This window comes from Heterocephalus glaber, unplaced genomic scaffold (assembly GCF_053883595.1).
Source record: "Heterocephalus glaber isolate CG9 unplaced genomic scaffold, H.glaber_assembly_v1.0 deba00000071, whole genome shotgun sequence".
NCBI lineage: Eukaryota > Metazoa > Chordata > Mammalia > Rodentia > Bathyergidae > Heterocephalus > Heterocephalus glaber.
This window is the reverse complement of record NW_028258137.1, coordinates 35,350,039-35,369,358: the sequence shown is the minus strand read 5'-3', so window position 1 is coordinate 35,369,358 and position 19,320 is coordinate 35,350,039. Positions and strand designations below refer to the sequence as shown.

The window sequence follows — 19,320 nt, the reverse complement described above, 5'->3', positions numbered from 1 at the left end:
GCACTGTGACCAATTCAGTGGCATTAAGTACAGTCACAGTATTGTGCAACCGTGGCCACTGTCTAGTTTCAGAACATTTTATCCCCAGTAGAAAACCCAAATTCATTGAGTAGCGATTCCCCACACCCTACCCCTGCCCTGGCAGTCAGTGTTCTTTCTGTCTCTGTGGATTTGTCTATTCTGCATATTTCATGTGTATAGAATCATACAACATGTGATCTCCTGTCTAGCTTCTTGTCCTTAGCACAGTGTTTTCAAGGTTTATCCACGTTATAGCATGTACCAGTACTTCATTCCTTTCTGTATCTGTTGTATAAATATAACCACATTTTGTTAAAGACAATTTTTTTGGTTAGCTACATTTTAGAAAGTTGTCCATAAGCCAGGTTTGGTGGCACACACCTGTAATTCCAGCACTTGGGAGGCTGAGGCAGGAGAATAGCTTTGAGTTTGAGGCCAGCCTGGGCTACATTGTGAGTTCAGGGCCAGCCTGAACTACAAAGGGAGACCCTGCCTCAAAAAACCAAAAACAACAACAACAACAACAACAAAAGTTGTCATAAAACACATGACATAAAATTTACCATCTTAACCATTTTCTAAATGTAGAGTTTGGTGGCATTAAGTACATTCACATTGTTGTCACTGCCATCCATCTCCAGGACTTTGTATTTTTACCATCAACAACTCTGTCCATTAACTACAGACTGTCTATTTTCCCTTTTACCCAGCTCCTGACAGCCACCATTGAACATTCTGTCTGTAATAGAGATTTGACTACAATGTAATCAAACAATATTTGTCCTTTTGTGACTAGCTTATTCTACTTAAAATAATGTCCTCAGGGCACATCCATGCTAATAGTATATGTTAGAATTTCTTTCCTTTTTTCAGATGAATAATATTCCTTTTGGGGGATGTTGGTAATGAGGATTGAATTTGGACTTTACGAATGCCCCACCACTGAGTTACATCCCCAGCCCTTTCACACATGTACTAATACACAAAATATATATATATGGGAAAAGGGATGAACAAAGAATTAAGATTTGTTGTGTACATGTACCAACTCCCTGCTAAGAATTTAATCATTATGTATTACAAATATGTATCAATAAAAATAAAAAGGTTTCAAAGAATTTTTTAAAACTTTGAAACTTCAAAATTGCCCATGTTGGCCTTGAACTTCTAATTCTTTTTCCTTAACCTCCCAGGTAGTAGCTGGGATTACAGAAGTGCACTCCTGCTCCTGGCTGTGTTTGTACGTCACATTTTGTTTTTCTATAAGTCCCTCCACTTTTAGATTGCTGTGAATATGTGTGTACAAGGATCTGTTTGAATTCTGCTTTCAGTTCTTTTAAGTATGTATGTACCCAGATGTAGACTTGCAAGATCGTATCATATGGTAATTCTCTGTCTTTCTTTTGGGGAACTTACACACTATTTCCACAGTGACTGAGCCATTTTACATTCCCATCAGCAGTGTGCAAGAATTCTAGTTTTGCCATGTCCTTGCCAATGCTTATTAATTTCTGCTTTTTAAAATAGCCATCCTAATGACTACTTTTAAAATATATTTAAATTTTAAATGTACGACTAAACACTTAGCAGTTAACACCGAGCCTTTAAAAATACCAATAATAAGTATGACTTTCTTAATCCTTTGATATGAACTAGGATGGAAATGTGAGGAACTGGGATGGGATGTTAAGGAGACATTTGTTGTTATACTACCAAGGATGTAGCTGAGTGGTACAGCGCTTGCCTAGCATGCACGAGGCCCTGGGTTCAATCCCTGGAACCACAAAAAATAAAAAATCTCTTCTATAACTTTCTCAATTTCCAAATAATATACATGGCAATGTAGACAAGTAGACTAGACTTGATGTATCAAGTTACTCTTTTTTTGAGGGGGATAGTATTGTGCTACATCTCCAACCCTTTTAAAAATTACTTATTTTGAGCTGGGCATGGTGGCACATGCCTGTAATCCCAGTACTCGAGAGGCTGAGGCAGGAGGATCACCATGAGTTCAAGGCCAGCCTCAATTACACATCGAGACCCTGTCTCAAAAAACAAACAAATTTGTTTTAAATTTATTTTTGTTTAGGCTGAGCTTGAACTTGAGATCCTCCTGACTCAGTCTCCTAGAGTGCTGAAGTTACAGGTGTGTGCCGCCATGCCCAGCTTACAGTATCAAGTTACTCTTGAATATGTTATAGGACCCATGCATAAGCAGGGGTCAGTAGACTTTCCTGTGAAGATAGTAACATATTAAGCTTCTTTGGTCTTGTCTCTGTTCCTCTATTTGGCTTTGCTGTTGTAACATGCAAAAGCAGCTGTTGACAATATGTAAATTAATAAGGATCTTTTCCAATAAAATAATTTATGTGCACTGTAATTTGAATTGTGTATAATTTTCATATGTCCCCAGTATAATTTTTCTTTTGACTTCCTTTAACCATTCAAAAGTGTAGGCACCCTTACCTTGTAGGCTGTATAAAAATTGGCTGGATTTGACCTTTCAGGTATTGTTTGCTGGCCTCTGGTATGGGAGTGATAAGGGACTGTATGGTATTTGGATTATTTGTTGAAACACATTGGAGTTAACTTTTTGCTTCAGCAAAGGGCCAAGGGCTAAATGAGTCAGGCTGATGACGCAGAGTGGCAAGCCTAGCATAGCAGATCCTGGGATTCCAGACGGGATGTGCACCTGATGTAACAGAGTGAGTGATTGGACCAAGGCCTGGAACAGTCACAGCATCGTATCACTTTCTGTAAGTGTTTGTGGGAATGTAGTAAGGAGGAGAAGGAGTAAAGACTTGTTTGAAAGGACAATAAGGATGGCTGATTGCCGCATACTAAGGTACTGCTATTTTGGTGGACCTGTCTTAGCGATAGGACTATCATACTCTGTCATTGCCCTATGGATGTGTGAACTCTAAAGAGCCATGGCTGAACCCTAAGGGTCATGTGGGGACTTGAATGTGTATCAGATGCCAAGCAGTAGGCTGGTGCCTGGCGGAGCTGCAGAGGGAACACTAATGTCTCTCTTCTACAGGCACAGGGACAAAGAATGAGGAAAGTTGGTGTCTCAGTCTGTTGTGTTACTGTAGCAGAACACCTGATACTGGGTATTTTACAAAGAGTGAAGCTTTCTTTCTTACAGCTCTGGAGGCTGAGAGTCTGAACTGAAAGGGCCCATACCTGGAGAGGGCCTTCTTATGGTGTCCTTACATGACAGAAGGGAGAGGGACTAGAGACCAAGAGCTCTTGTCTTCTGAGCCCTCACCAGAGTTATCCTTCATTTCCCATCACAGCATGTGTGCCATTTACTAACCTGATCTTCACATTCTTCCACCCTCTACTCATTCCTCAGTTCCAAGGCTGCTTCTGCATTTTCAGAATCTGTTATAACAAATCCATTCTCAGTACTAAAATTTGTGCTAGTCAGATTTGGTTGGATGGGTGGGTAGATGAGTGGATAGGTAAATGGATAGACGTGATTTAGAGGGGATTTGTTAGAATTGGCTTTTATGATCATGGAAGCTGACAAAGCCCCACAACAGACTGTCTACAGGCTGGAGACCCTCCGGTCCAAGTTTGGAGGTTTTAGAGCTCTTAGTTTGAGACCAGAGACCTGATAACCTATGGCAGGGATGGCAAACCTTTTAGAGTTTTCAATGATACAAACAGCACACTGTGGCACATGTGCCGTAGGTTCGCTGCCACTGACCTATGGTGCTGCTGGTTTAAGTCCTGCAGTTCAAAGGCCAGAGAGACTGGAATTCTGAAGTCCAAGAAGGGTGGTTCTAAGTAGTGGTTGTGTTCAAGTGAGATTTGTTTTCAGGTCTTGTCATTTAATTTTCTGTGTATTAGAGAAATGGATTATTCCCCATAAAAAAATTCTACTTGGAAATTTTGCCTAATCTACATTATATTATGATGACTGCTTTGACTCAGAGACTAGGTAAGAGCTCTTTGAAAAACATGAAGTACTATCCAGAAGTTAGATGCTTTGTCCAGATGAGGCCCCTTGGAAGCCCAAGTAGAGTGTAGGGCATTTGTCACAGCAGTGTAGCTGTTGGAGTCTAGCACAGAACTCTGAGAGAGATTCTTCTGGAGAAACCCATAGGTTCTCAGTGAGTTCATTGTCCTTAAATGACCAGATAAAGTTGAATAGAAGCTGAAAGAGGGGCTCAGAAGAAGTCAGAATGATAAAACAATGAGCTGATGGCAAGGCCCAAATTCAGACTTGAAGCTGCCCTCAGTGATGCTGGACTGCTGTGTGTGCATGAGTCATGAAAGAAAAGGGAAGTAAAGTAAGATGGCTTGTGGGGGGGTGGGGCAGTTTTGCTTTGTTTTGTGATCCTAGGGATTGAACTCAGGACCTCACTCATGCTAGGCAAGTGTTCTACCACTGAGCTAGATCCCCAACTCCAGTATAGCGTGTTTTTCTCATTAAAATCTCAGGATGTAGAAAGGAAAGTTTTATGATACTTAGATTATTTTCTATTAGTAAAACCAAATGAAGTAATTACAGGATTTCTTAAAAATCAATGTTCACAGTGTTTTCTAAGACTGTATTTTAAATAGCACACAATTTCTCTTATATGAGAAACCCAAAATGTAAATAAAGAGCAAAATAAAGGTTAGATAATAGGAAGTGGGAGATTTTTTTCAAATGGGAAGAGGAGCAAGAGATGAGCGTGAGAGGGAAGGAAGAAAAATAAGGATTAAAAGAAAAAGAGAAAACCAAATAAAATGAAAATAGAGCATTTTCAAATGGGAAGAGGATCTAGAGTTGGAGGGAACAGGGAGAGATGGGAGGGGAAGGGACAAAAAGAGAATTACGATGTGTTACACAAATGGAAAAACTCCCCATGATGAATGTAATCATTATATACTACAAATATGTACTAATAAAAATACATAATTTAAAAAATCCTTTATTATTTTTTTTTTTCTCTTTTGGTACCGGGGATCAAACTTGGGACCTTGTGCTTGTGAGGCAGGCGGCAGAACCACTGAGCTAAATCCCCAGCCCAATCTTTTATTATTTGAACGGATACCTGTAGTGTATAACAATTAGATACCTTTATATAATGGACATTTTTAATGAGCTGCAAAACTTCTATGTAAAATTATTGAAAACAGTAAGAAGAGCAATAGAAAGGACAAAATAGCAAATAGTAAATGGTTTTGAATAAAGAAACATTTACATGTCATGTATTCATTAATATTCTCTACGAAGACTATGAAAGTCCCTGTTAAAATATAGACCATCTTGATATATTTGAAAAAAAAATACTGTAAGTTAAACAGTGTGCTAAGTTCATAAACATTATGATTACATAGCTTCAACTAATGTATTTTTTACTTAAACATTTTCTTTGACTTTTTTTTTTAACCTTCTTGAGGCCTCTTTGACTTTTATTTATAGATATCTGAAATTTAAAAACTGTGTGTGTATATGTATGTATTAAAATATACATAGATATCTTAAAATTTGCTAGGCTTAAAAAAAAATTTGCTAAGCTTGGGGCCAGGGATTTAACTCAGTGGCGCCCCACCTGCCTCACAAGTGCAAGGTCCTGAGTTTGATCCCCAGTACCAAAAAAAAAAGTTTGCTAAGCTCCCTAATTCTTTTTACCTAACCTTGCCGTAGGTCTTAAGAATCTTACCTTATTTTCAGAAATAAGAATAACTATAATGGCAGTATTTATAAGGTTGGCGAACAAGCATTATTTTGATAAAAGTGCTATGTTGCTTATATAGACACAGTAGAAATCCTCTTGGAATAGTAATCATCCCAGGTCTGTGGAGTGGAAGAAATAGAAATAGTTTGTGTAGAACTTCACATAGTATATCTTACAAAATGTGCCCGTTGATGACTTCTATAGACAGCAGATTTTAAGACAAGTTAGGTGGAAAATGAGACATACGTATCTAGGATAAATTTGGTTTGAGAGATTTAACAGATGAGGCAGTACACAATTCAGATAATTTTTATAATCACAGAATTATAGAAAATCTTCAGGTTTTTTTTTTTTGTTTGGTACCAGGAATCAAACTCAGGGCCTTACGCTTGCCAGGGAGGTGCTGTGCCGCTGAGCTACATCCCTGGCCTATCTTAAGTGTTTTAAAATCTTGTCCATATCCAGAAAATCTCTTCCTGTGATCTGTTGGGTTGCTTAGTGAAATTATTAGATGTATTTATTTTGTTTTGTTTGCTATTAGGCATGTTACCCCCAAAAAAGTTGATTAGGGTAGTAGGTTTCTCTTTGACTTTAAACATTTTTGTTATAATATTAATGGCTTGTGAGATTTGTTTTGCAGGAAACCACCTATTTAGAGATGTGGCTTTTAGTTTCTTTTTAAATTTATTTGTACTAGGGATTGAACTCAGGACCTTGCCCTTGTGAGACAAGCACAGTGCCACTGAGCTAAATCCCCAGCCCCAGTTTCTTTATAATCAAGGGAAGAAGCTAGCATTTTGGTTTATAACAGATGCTTGTTGAAAATAGCTATTATGTGAACTCTTAAATGAACAATGTCTGTAATAGAGTGCAACTTTAGCCAGTGTGATGTACACTTCTTTTTTTTTGGTACCGGGGATCGAACTCGGGTCCTTGTGCTTGCACAGCAGGCGGCAAAACCACTGAGCTAAATCCCCGGCCTGCACTTCTATAATCTCAGCACCCTGGGAAGCTGAGGCAGGAGGATCACAACAAAGGCAGGGGATATAGCTCAGTGTAAAAGCTCTGGGTTCAATTCCCAGTATCGGGGGGCTCACTTTGAATAAACTAGAAATATGTACATAGTTCCTCGGCCTGATAAGAGCAGCACTTTTAACCGACACACGTGATGTGAAACACTAACGACATCATCCTTAAACTAGGAATAAGAAAAATTTGCACTCACCAGTATTATTTGCCCTTATCTTAGTGATTCTAGCCACTGTGGTAGAGCAAGAAAATTGGTTACCTGTAAAACAAGTGCTGTATATAAAAGTTACTGTTGGGCAGGGGATTTAGCTCAGTGGTTCTGCCACCGGCCCCGCAAGCACAAGGACTCAAGTTCAATCCCCAGTACCAAAAAAAAAGGTCACTATTAGTATTTCTATGTCACAGTCAATGTAATCAATATACGTTAAAGAACAAAAAAGGATTTGACTTACTAGAGCATCAAAACCCCAAAATAATTTAGAACAAATCTAGACAGGTGAGGAAAATAAAAATCTTTTCAAACAGTGACATAAAAAATGATGTCAGACCTCCTCATTATTTTGTTAATTAATGTGATTCAGATAAAAATCTCAACTGAACTTTTGTTAAAATTATTCTGTAGCACATCAGGAATAGTAAATAGGCACATAGCCAAGAACATTACGAAAACTAAAGGTGAGTTGGGCAACAATTGGTTTTGTACTATAAACTATGTGTAGATTTATATGAATGCTAAAGTGTAATTTGAGCCCTAGAATAGATAGAAATAGTCGTAAACCTGAAAAGCTTGAGCCATTGATGTGTGAGTTTCTGTGAATCAAAGACTCTGGGTGTGAGTCAGGAAGCTTTCAGGTGTAAGGGAAAGAAACCAAACCAGGGCGGTGGAGTCTGGTCAGGCAAGGGTGGTGCCTGCTCGGGGACTCCAGAGGAGGCGCACATGCCCGCGCTCTCCCTCTTTCTGCTGATAGCTGCTTTTGTGCAGTGAGAGGAAAAAGAGGCATGGTTGTTGATTCTTCTAGGCTTCTATTTTTATACCTCCAGGTCAGAGAAGAAGGTGACTTTCCTTAGCAGCAAGCAGAAGCCCGTGCCTGGCCCATGATCATGTCGGGGGGCCACCCATGTCTGCTCCTGTCCGGAGCCACCAGCTGGCTCTGTCATACAGCCTCACCAGGAGCACAGGGAACAGTAGGGCAAGAGCTGTTCCCCAGGAAAGCAGTTCAGTGGTAGAATCGTAGGTACAGGGCACAGGCTGCCTGAGCAGCCAGTGTGTTTGGTCGCTGAGAATAGGATGGGATATTCACCAAAGAGTGCTGGACACTTGTTTAACTATGTAGGGGAAGAAAATTATAGTAGTCTCCTCTTATCTATGGTTTCATTTCCCACAGTCAACTGAGATCTGAAAATATTAAATGGAAAATTCTAGACTTGTAAGTTTTAAAGTACATGTGGCTCGGTATAGCAGGATGCACTGTATGCACTGGCCCAGCGGAACTTGAAGCACCCCTTTGTCCAGATCTCCATGCTGTAGACACTGCCCCCATTGTAGCTGACCCATTGTCTGGGTTTCAGAACTGCAGTGCTTATGTTCAAGTAACCCTTATTTTACTTAATCATGGCCATAGAGTACAAGAGGAGTGATGCTGGCGATTTGGATATGCCAAAGAAACTGTAAAGGACATTCTTTAAGTGAAAAGATCAAAGTGTGGTAAGATATCTCGAGAGTGGTAGAGAGAGACACCATATTCACATTTTTTATTATAATATTATTTATTTATTTTTTGGCTTTTTGAGACAGGGTCTCACGTTGTAGTTCAGGCTGGCTTTGAACTCACTATGTAGCACAGGCTGGCCTTGAACTCGCAGCAATCCTTCTGCCTCAGCCTTCTGAGTGCTAGGATTACAGGCATGCACCACCACGCCTGGCTACAATATTTTATTATAATTCTATATTTTTTTAAGTTCTTACTCTGCTTAATTTGTAAATTAAATATTTTCATAGCCATGTATGTATGGGAAAAAACATGAGTGAGTATTATCCATAGTTTCAGACATCTATTGAGGGTCTTCGAGTGAGTCTCCCATGGATGAGAGGAAACCATTACATATACCCCCTGCCCTTTACTATATTTGGTTAAATACCGGATGAAAAAGTGACAGTTAAACTGGGAAAAAAAAATAAGTAAATAATGAGAAGAAAATACAGTCAGGTTTTTAAATTTCTTACACTTTATATGTTAGAGCAGTTTAGGTTCATGGTAAAGCTTGAGTGGAAGGTACAGAGATTTCCCATGTGCCTCCACCCCTCCACATACACAGAGGCTTTTCTACTTTGGATATCTTGCACCAGAGAGGTACATTTGTTAAAATTAATGAGTCTACATTGACGCATAATTATCAAATGGTCTGTGGTTCACATCTGCGTTCACTCTTTAATGTTGTACATTGTATGAGTTTTGATAAAATTTCACTGCCCTAAAAATTATCTGTTCTCTGCCTCCCAAACCCTGGCAAACACTGACTCTATTGTCTCTACAGTTTTGCCTTTTCCACAATGTCATATAGTTGGAATGCAGTGTGTAGCTTTTTCAGCTTGGCTTCATCCACTTAACAGCATGCATTGTAAGATTCCTGGCTTGATAGCTCATTTCTTGTTAGTGTTGAATAATACTCCATTGTATGGATGTACCAGTGTGCTTAATTCACCTGAAGTAATTCTTGGTTACTTTAAAGTTTTGACAGTTATGCATAAAACTGTTATAACTATCCATATGCAAGTTTTTATGAGGGTGTGTTGTTAGCTCCTGGGTAAATACCAGGGAACATGATTGCTGGATTGTATAGTAAGAGTATATTTAGATGGGGGGGGGTTACAGCAGGTGTTTTGTTGGTGATGCTAGGAATTGAACCCAGGGCCTTAAAAGTGTGCCAGGTAGCTGCTGTTTCACTAAGCATATCCCCAGCCCATATGTTTAATTATGTAAGAAACTGCCAAACTGTCTTGTAGTGTGGCTGTACCATTTTGCATCCCTACCAGCAGAAAATAAGATTTCTTATTATTCTAAATGTTCCCCAACATTTTGTATTGTCATTGTTTCGGATTTTGACCACTTTTGTGCGTGTGTGTGTGTGTGTGTGTGTTGTGTGTTACTAAGTACTAGGGATTGAACCAAAGGCCTTTATATAGAGCTACATTTCAGCCTTTTTAATTTAAAATTTTTTAATTTTATTTATTTTGAGACAGGGTCTCATTAAGTAGTTAAATTGCCTAGTCTGGTCTCCAACTTGTGATCCTCCTGCCTCAGCCTCTTAGAGTGCTGGGATTACAGATGTAGGCCACCATGCCTGGTGAGTTTTGGCCACTCTTATAGTGGTATCATTTTAATTTGCAATTCTCTAATGATTTATGATAGTAAAGATCTTTTTTTTTTTTCTTTTTTTTTTTTTTGGTACCGGCGATCAAACTCAGGACCTTGTGCTTGCGAGGTAGGCAGTGGAACCACTGAGCTAAATCCCCGGCCCAAGATCTTTTTAATATACTTATTTGGCATCTTTTTTTTGAGATAGGTTCTAACTGTATAGTTCAGACTGGACTTGAACTCACTATGTAGCCCAGATTGGCCTCAAACTCATGGCAATCCCCCTGCCTCAGCCTCCTGAATGCTAAGATTACAGGTGTGTACCACCAGGCCTGGCCTCTTTATTGTTGAATTTTAAGAAATTCTAGATGTATTTCAGATACTAGTCTTAAGAATTTATTATTAGAGAAAAGTTAGAGTAAAGTACAGATATAAGCACGTGACAGTGAAAAATTAGAAGGAACTGAAGTGCTCAACAGTGAGAGGTTGGTGAATATTTTCCCCCAGTACATGGTTTGTTTTCTCATTCTCTTGATAGGCAGATGTTTTTTGGTCTCATGGTTTAGAAGGCCTTTTGAAACACATAGAAAAGGCAGACTTGAAAGCAGAAATTGAGACTGATGTCCTGATGACTGGGTTAGACCTATATGTATTCTTACCTGCACTGTTTTGTCTTCATCTTTTTTTTTTTTTTTTTTTTCCGGTACCGGAGATTGAACTCGGGTCCTTGCGCTTGCAGAGCAGCCGGCAGAACCACTGAGCTAAATCCCTGGCATTCTTTATCTTTTGTAATTAAATATTTGTTAATTATTAGCGAGAGCTGATATTTCTTGGAGGTATACTATGTGCTAAGTAGACAGTAAACCCTGGACATTGTGACTGTCCTGTGAAGGGCTTCTTGGAAGTGAGGACCCCTGCTTTGTCCCTATGCTTCTTTACCAGTACTCTGACATGGGGAAGGTGTGACACAAGCTTGTCTCTGCTTACTGAGAAGTGTCTGTTCTTAAACACCAGCCTTTCCACCAAAGAGAACTAAAAAGTGGCAATAGAATTGTGTGAGTTAAATATGTCAGATTTCATTATAGCAAGTCTGTAGGTTGAACTATTTCTTATTGGTATTTTGACCTGGTAACTAGATACAGCTTCATTTATTCATGTAGGAGTTTTTTCCACTTAACAATTTTACTTACTTTGTTGTTTGTTTATTTATTTGCAGTACTGGGGATTGAACCCAGGGCCTTCACTCACTATCCCCAGCCTTTTTTGTTTTTTAATTTGAGACAGTGTCTTGCTAAGTTGCCAGGTTGCCCAGGTTGGGCTTAAATTAGGGATCCTCCTATCTCAGCCTCCCAGAATTCTGGATTATAGGAATGGATCAACATGCCCTTCTCCATTCCACAATATTTGAAAACCTTCCATTTGAGGAATACATTTATTAACTAAGCTTTCCCTCCCCTCAAGATATTTGACCATAGGTGGAGGATACTATCCACCATTCTGTAGGCTAACTTTTGGGTTTTTTTGAGATAGGGTCTTGCTATGTAGTTCAGGCTGGCCTTGAACTCACAGAGTGATCCTCCTGCCTCAGCCTTCTGAGTGCTTGGATTATAGGTGTGCACCACCATGCCCAGCATAGGCTTCCTATCTTCACCCAAATTTGGTTAGGTCTACTCAAAGCGGTGGGGAGATCCAGAATTTTTCCTGGAAGAGGAAAGAATTATAGAGTAGAAATATTCTTTTCCTTTCTCCTTCTACCTTATACATACTGTAACTGATTGGAAGTAATGGTAAGTTTGGGTGATAAAAATGGCCTGAGTGGAAGAAGTCACCCAGGTTTTCATTGTCTCTCTTTTTAAGGGGAAAGAGACGAGGGGAAATCACTAAAAAACTCTCCCTGAACCATTGTCCTGAAAAACTGTGGTCTAGAAATGGAGAGCTACCTGTGATGGCATTTAGAAGGAATGCGCTCTCCAGGAAAGCAGGAACGAGGACCTCTTAGAAGAAAAAATCTATAAGCTTTGTAGTCTAAGACAGACAAGTCTCCATCGCTTCTCTGCCCTTTTATTCCAGCGTCCTGTGCAGGGAGGGGTTAACAGAAATGTGACATTGCTTGGCGATGAATAACCCTTTTTAAATTCCTGCTGCATTCATGAAAGCAAGAGCTGTGGGCTCACTCTTTCCTTTTAAATCATCATTTGTGTTTTGTCCCCCTCCCCTTTTTAATCTTAGAGGGGATTGTGAGAATTATTGCAGCTGTAAATTTCTTGTCCACAAGTACAAGAAGGGGAGGGCTTTTTCTTTTCAGCGTTGGTACTGGGCATCTTCCTATTTAGTTAGGCATGGCTTTTGTCAAGTGACCTGGTATTCTTATCAGTACTTACAGAATCAGGCACGTCATTCAGACTTTAGTATTCCATTCTTGAAATACTTCTAAGTCTTGGCTTTTTTAAAAAAATCACATACTTACAGTGGGTATTTTCCTGGAGCTTGCTTTAATCATGTGCAGACATGTTTCCTAAGGCTGCGTTCTAAGAAGTAGGTTCTCTCTTTAGTTATAAAGGAAAGGACATCAGTGGTTCTTGGGCCAAATTATCCTCTCTTCTGGTCCACCCCCCCACCCCCCACCCCCGCAGTGCATCCATTCTCTTGGCAGAGCTCATTTTAAGGAAGGTCATTTTGTGGCCATCTGGCCTGTGCATGGAGGGTCACTTCCCCACAGGTGAGATCTGGAGGGGCTGACAGCTCCGTAAAGAGGCCCTTAAGCACCAGGAGCTTTGAGGAGGCTCTAACATCATTCTGCCCCTGGTTTCACAGAAGAGGGGCATCTGAGTGTGGATAGTAAGAACCATGGGCCTGCCTGTGAGGGGCTTTTCTTGTGGCGTTTTGCACTGGGGGAAGAGGGGTGCAGTGCACATAGTGAGTGGAGGAAAGGGAACAGCATGCAGTGTACTCCAGAGCGGGAGAAGGACTGGGCACAGGAGGGTAGGTATGGGAGTGGCCGAGATGTGGGTTAGAGCTGATTTGAAAGCCTTTGGTTTTGGTTTTAGTTTTCATTTTGACTTTGAATATAACCAGAGAGAAAAATGAGGGTGAACCAGGGAATACTCTGAAATATCCATTTAGGAAAGTACAAGGAGCAGGAATGGGATTGGGAGAAAGACAGGAATTCTGTTTCATTCTTGCTGGGTTTGAGGTGACAGCTCAAGAGACATGTCTGGCTGGTAGTTAAGTACAGGAGCTGGATGTGTGTGTGACTGTTTCTTTGTAAATTTGAATTAGAGCCTCTTGAAGATGTCATTCAAATTACCCTGAGATTGCTCTAGGGTTTGAGTTACTTATATCTCTTGGTGCCTGAATGCATTGAGAAAAACTAGATATTACAAAAGGTGCGATCTGCTGCCTCAACCCTCAGTCCCACCCCAGGGGAAAGACCTGCCAGCAATTTCTGTATATTCCTCCAGAAATTTGCTTTGCATGTTCACACACACTTCAGTATATAAATTTCTGGAAAATTTGAATCAGATACCAGGAGAAACTTAACTGTGCATAACTACATTAGATGTACAGTAACTTCTCCAAATGTAGTGTCTATGTCCACTTCTGTGCCTGAGGTTGGGATCCATGGTGCGCACAGGCTGGCCACTGATTCCCTTCTGCACTGCTTGGGCCCCCACTGCTTGTGAATTGTGTAACCTTTTGCATGGCTACATTATTAAACTAAATATTTCTCCTTAAACCATTAGCTTTCTTTAATGAATATTTTGTATTATAAATTTCTAGTTTTTAAAATACGCAGTAGTCATTAACATTTTTAAAAGTGGACTATATAAATGTATATATATTTTAAAAGTACATCTTTCCCCTCCCAAATCACTGAATTTAATCACTGTTAGAATCTTTATACCTCTTTCTGTGCATGAATAGTCAAGAATACACACATACCTGAGTCCACACATGCGCACACACTCCTATTTTTCACTTGGGAAACTAAAAAAGCCAACAGATCTTATGGTTGTAATTTCACCAAGCAGACAGTAATCCTTGTTTGAAAAACAGACAAATATATGCTGGTGTTGTTTTGTTTTTTTTTAATGTTTTCATGCACATAACGGTACAGAAAGGTAAAAAGTTAGTCTTTCTAACTCTCCAGCTAATACCTTCCACTAGGCAGAAATCCCTGTCCCTGAAATATATTGCATCTGTCTCTTTTTCCTCCCCACCCCACTCCTTATCTCTGCACGCATGATACAGACAAGTTGCCAGGTCTGGGTCGAGGTGTAGATGGAGGAGGTTTCTTCTCCCTCCACTTTCTGTACAGTCAGTGTAAGAACATAGCCTGGAAATCACAGGAAGCCCTGTGTTTCTCTGTGTATTTTTAATGCATACAAGGGGTCAGGCAAAAATGGTTATTTGTGTTTTTTTGTTTTTAAATAAATTTAACATCTTTTAGGTCTTTATTGGCTCATGGAATTTTACTTCATTCTTTTCCAAGGATTATTGGTGATGAGGGGAAAGTCAGTAAGTTTTCCTGGGATTATTTAATTGGATCCTATTGATGGACATTGATGCTGTGTTATTTGTTTTGTGTGAGTGAAACTTGGGGTTGAACACAGGGTTATTCTGCCACTGAACTATACCCCTTGTCTTTTAAAAAACAGTTTTAGACAGGTCTCGATAAGTTGCCAAGGCTGGCTATGAACTTCTGATCATCCTGCTTCAGCCTCCCAAGTAGCTGGGATTACAGGCCTGAAGCACTATGCCCAGCTGTATCTGAAGTTTTTAGAATTCCAAATGATGAGTGTTATGGTGAACATCCTTGTACAGATACCGTGGTTCCTTTGTGGAAATACTTCTGGAGCATGAGAAGATTTTTAAAAATTATATGTTATTTGTTACTTGTTTTTGGTACCAGGGATTGAACTCAGGACCTTGGGCTTGCGAGGCAGGCAGTGGTGCCACTGAGCTAAATCCCTGACCATTTGTTATTTATTAATACAAACACATCTGGAGGGAATGCAGTAATTCATCCTCCCACACATACTATGTGAATGCCTTTTCCATAAATCCTTTTCAAAATTAGGTATCATTGGCCTTGAAAACAATGTGGGGGCATGTGTCTTGTGACTGACTGCTACTGAATAGAACTTTGTCAGTTCCTTCCTGGAAGCATGGAGTTGGTAGCGGAAAGGGAAGTTTGACCCTGATGTGGAGGGGCCTCAGACATGTGGGCTAGGCAGGGGCCTTCCCTGTTTCCCCAGAATAGAGGCTCAGATGAGCCTCCGGGACCTTGCTGAGCAGAGGGGCCTGTGGGGTCACCCAAGGAAGGCCTCCTCCTCAGCTCTGGTTCTGTGGGTGCCTGGCAACTCAACCCCATCCCAGGGCTGCTTAGGGAGAGTGTGAAGTGGGTTCTCACCTCTTATACCGGAGAAACTGAGCCTCTGAGGGCCATGTCCTTACTTCCTCTCTACTCCATGAGGAGCACTGTAAAATTCAGTATAATTTTAGAAGGCCAGCATTTTTCCATCTGTGATAGAACTTTACTCAAAACAAAACTGATTTTTTCTCCTAAGATTCTGCTTGACTTATATAACTGTGAGTTGTTTTTTTTTTTTAAACATGGAAATTATTTTTTGGACACCTTGTTACATTAAATTTTTTGTGTTATTAATTTTGAGAATAATATAAATTCTTTACCAGCAAATTAATTTACTCTGTTTCTGTCTCTGTTTCTGTCTCTCTGTCTCTGTCTCTCAGGTTATTTAGGGGTACTTGTTTCATCATATTACTTTTATATTACTTTTCTTTTGTAAACAGAGAACAGTGTGTTTTCTTGCTTACTTTCCCTTTTAAAAAATACTGACATCCAAATGGAGGAGAAAAGAAACTGTTTCTCCTATGCTCTCATAGCCCAGACTGGCCTCTGTGACCACGTGTGTGGGTGTTTTTGCACATGCACCAACCAAGCAATCACTAGCAGGGTGTCCTCTAACTCAACTACTTCCAGTGCTGCTTCCCTGGCGATAATGTGACATCCCAAAGGGAGGGCTGGGTCCTGGACTGAGCCCCACTCTGCATGCTGACTGCAGGCCCCAGGTGGTCTTTTAATCCATGCTCTAAGCAGTCAGCTATAAATTAGGATTGCTGTGATCTCCTCCTTAGATTCAGCTAATTTGCTAGAGCAGCTCATAGGACTCAGGAAAACATTTATTAGCATTTATTAGTATTTATTTATTTAGCCGTACTGGGACTAAACCCAGGGCCACAAGTGTACTAGGCAAGCACATTGAGCCACATCCACAGTCCTTTTTAAAACTTTTGAGTCAGAGTCTCACTAAGTTGCCCAGCCTGGCCTCAAACTTGGGCTTCTTCTGCCTCAGCCTCTTGAGTAGCTGGGAGTATAGGTGTGCACCACCAAGTTCAGCTTTATCAGTTTATTTTACAAAGGATTCTTCTTTTTTGGTACCAGGGATCGAACTTGGGTCCTTGCACTTGCAAGGCAAGCAACGGAACCACTGAGCTAAATCCCCGGCCCTATTAAGGATTTTTAAAGGATACAAATGAACAGTCAGATAAAGAGATAGGGCAAGGTCTGGCACTGGGCAGGGCAGGAGCTTTTCTGCCCTGTGGGGTTGGATGCACTACCCTCTGGGCCAGTAAGGGCTTGGTTTCCTTCCTGGAGGCCCCCAGCCGGTCCCTCGTCCTGAAGCTCTTGGGGGTTTTTTAGAGGCTTTATTACATAGGCCTGATTGGGTAAACTACTGGCCATTGATAATGTGCTCTAAGCTCTAGTCCAGTCCCCATCCTGTAGCTGAGGAGGGGCTGCCAGCCCTCAATCAACTCATTAGCATGGAAAAAGGTCCTGACCACTTTGGAGAGTCCAAGGATTTTAGGAGTTGTGTACCAGGAAAGGGGGACAAAGACCAGTATAAATTTCACAACTTCACAGCATAGTATTTTGGTCATGCATGACTTCAGATCATAGAAGAGCTGTGATTTGCAACTTAACACATACAAGAAACTAAGGCTCCATATATGATGTTGAGCAGTACTTAGTAATGAGTCTCACTGAGTTTTGGAACAAACATGGATACACTGAAGTTTTCTCTGCAGGGTTGGATGCTGTCGGGCATAAAGGTATATCAGCACACGGAAGCTCCTCACAGAATGCCTCTGGTCTCCTTCTGTTGAGTCATCTTGGCACTCAGACGTGTGCCACACACAAAGACAGATTTAAATTTATGAAGCAAATTACACAGCAGTAAACCTGCTCAATCCATGAAGCCCCTCAGAGTATTTAAAAATCTGTACTGAAAATTGATCACTTCAGTGTGCCAAGATTTTGTACTTACTTGTTAATGTTTTACATGTGGCTAGTTACCTACTTGGAGATAGAGAGGTTTGTGCTTGGTGTAGGAAGATCATGGCAGACCTGAAGTGGGGCCTCTTGTTCTTACTGTTTACATATGTTTTTTGCTTTAATAATCCTGCTCTTTCCCTTGTTCCTCTGTCCCCTCTTCTGGTATGGCAAACATACACTAATAAAAGATGATAGTTCCATGGAATATTATTGTATATTGAGGGTAGTTCTGCTTGAAGAGTTTATTGTAAAAGCTTTAATAATTTCTCTCCAAATTAATATGCTAATAGGAAGCCTAGAATCCCAGCACTGAAAGAAAATTTTAGATTGTTCTGTAACTTTTCATCAAGTTCAGAAACCCCTTTTATATTGGACTTTATTTACACAGACAGTGACAGGGACTTTAGGATCCTGCAAGCAGTCCCTTTCTTTCTAGGCAGTGGTGGTCCTGGAAAAATCTCTGCTTTCCCCGGAAACCTGCTTGTGGTGGAACAGTGCAGGATGTACATGTTGCATCCTCCACAAACAACTTTAGGTGGCTTTTCTTTTCATTGCTGGATGGAAATTACCTAGGACAGGGATTGTGCTTTACAGGCCCATTTCTTCCTAAGGTCTGAACGTGTGCACTCTATAATGTTTAGAAACTGGATTGTCATTCATTTTCTTATGAACATTAACTTAGAGTTGGGGTAACTTTTTTTTGGGGGGGGGCCTATATTTGAATTAGAAAATGTGTGACTGGGGATTTAGCTCAGTGGCACTGTGCCTGCCTCACAAGCGCATGGTCTTGATTTTGATCCCCGGTACCAAAAAAAAGAAAAAGAAAAGAAAATGTGTGAGGGGCCCTTTGTAGAGTAGATATAGTCAACTTCAATGGATTTTTTTTTCAATTGGTTAGAATACAAATATTTTTGGAAATCTGATTTAGAACTACAATATAATACAATAAACTGATACAAATAAATACAAATAAACTGATCATAGCAGATTATCCTATCCAGTGAGGTGAGAAGCATCCTGTATGGTTTGCTGTTTGTGGTCCCCATTCTTGCTGCCAGACTGTGCTGGAGAGTAACACAAGCTATATACTCTTTTTTTTTTTTTGGTACCAGGGATTGAACTCAGGTCCTTGCGCTTGTGCAGCAGGCAGCAAAACCACTGAGCTAAATCCCCGGCCCACAAGCTATATACTCTTGAAGCCCTTTTCTTTTAGGTATTGTCTTTAAGAAGCTAAAGGGGGATAACTTTAGAGCATACAGTAAAACTTGGGAACCTTTGAAATAAAACAAACCCAAACTCTAGAAATTAAAGACCCTAAGGTGTCCAGAAGCACACCAAGTAAACACCAGACTCTGCTGTGATCTTTCTGGAGTCACCCTCAGAACTCTGTGGAGTTTAAAATCCAGATCTTTGCAGTATTGCATGGCAAATAGGCAGGGTCCTGCTTGCCAGTCCTGTGTATTACCTGAGCACACAGAAGCCAAGAGCACCAAGAGCCATAGTCACTTGGCCAAGGGAACACATTTGCCCTCAAGTTTTTTGACTCTAAAGACAAAACATCAAAACAAGCACAGAAACTATTGATTGCTTAATCAGTCATATTTTAAAAGGCATCAGCATTCCATGTAGCAAAAGTTCTATCCAGTGGAGGTTGGGACACAGATCTTTTTTCCTTCCTCAAAATCATTTTTGTTTTCTCAGTGCTTCTAGCTTCCTTCTCTTGAGCCGGGTGGTGGTGTGACTGCTCTGACCCGCTTCTCCCTCCTCTCCTGTAGCCAACCTCACAGGTGGTCAGGAGGTGCACTCAAGGGAAGCTTTTCCACAGAAAGCCCTCCACAGTCTCAGGACTTTGTAGGGATGCTGCCACCATCCCCTTCTG

The 19,320-nt window shown here is 40.5% G+C and overlaps 1 protein-coding gene and 1 non-coding gene across 4 annotated transcripts in view; one reads left to right on the top strand and one right to left on the bottom strand.

The window, feature by feature from the left end:
* Tent4b (terminal nucleotidyltransferase 4B) overlaps positions 1-19,320 on the top strand; it is a 76,528-nt gene that overhangs the window by 33,419 nt on the left and 23,789 nt on the right. The window lies entirely within an intron of this gene.
* Positions 14,311-14,439, bottom strand: LOC147830691 (small nucleolar RNA SNORA51). The gene has a single exon (XR_015449683.1). It is a non-coding gene; the product is annotated as a small nucleolar RNA SNORA51 (small nucleolar RNA).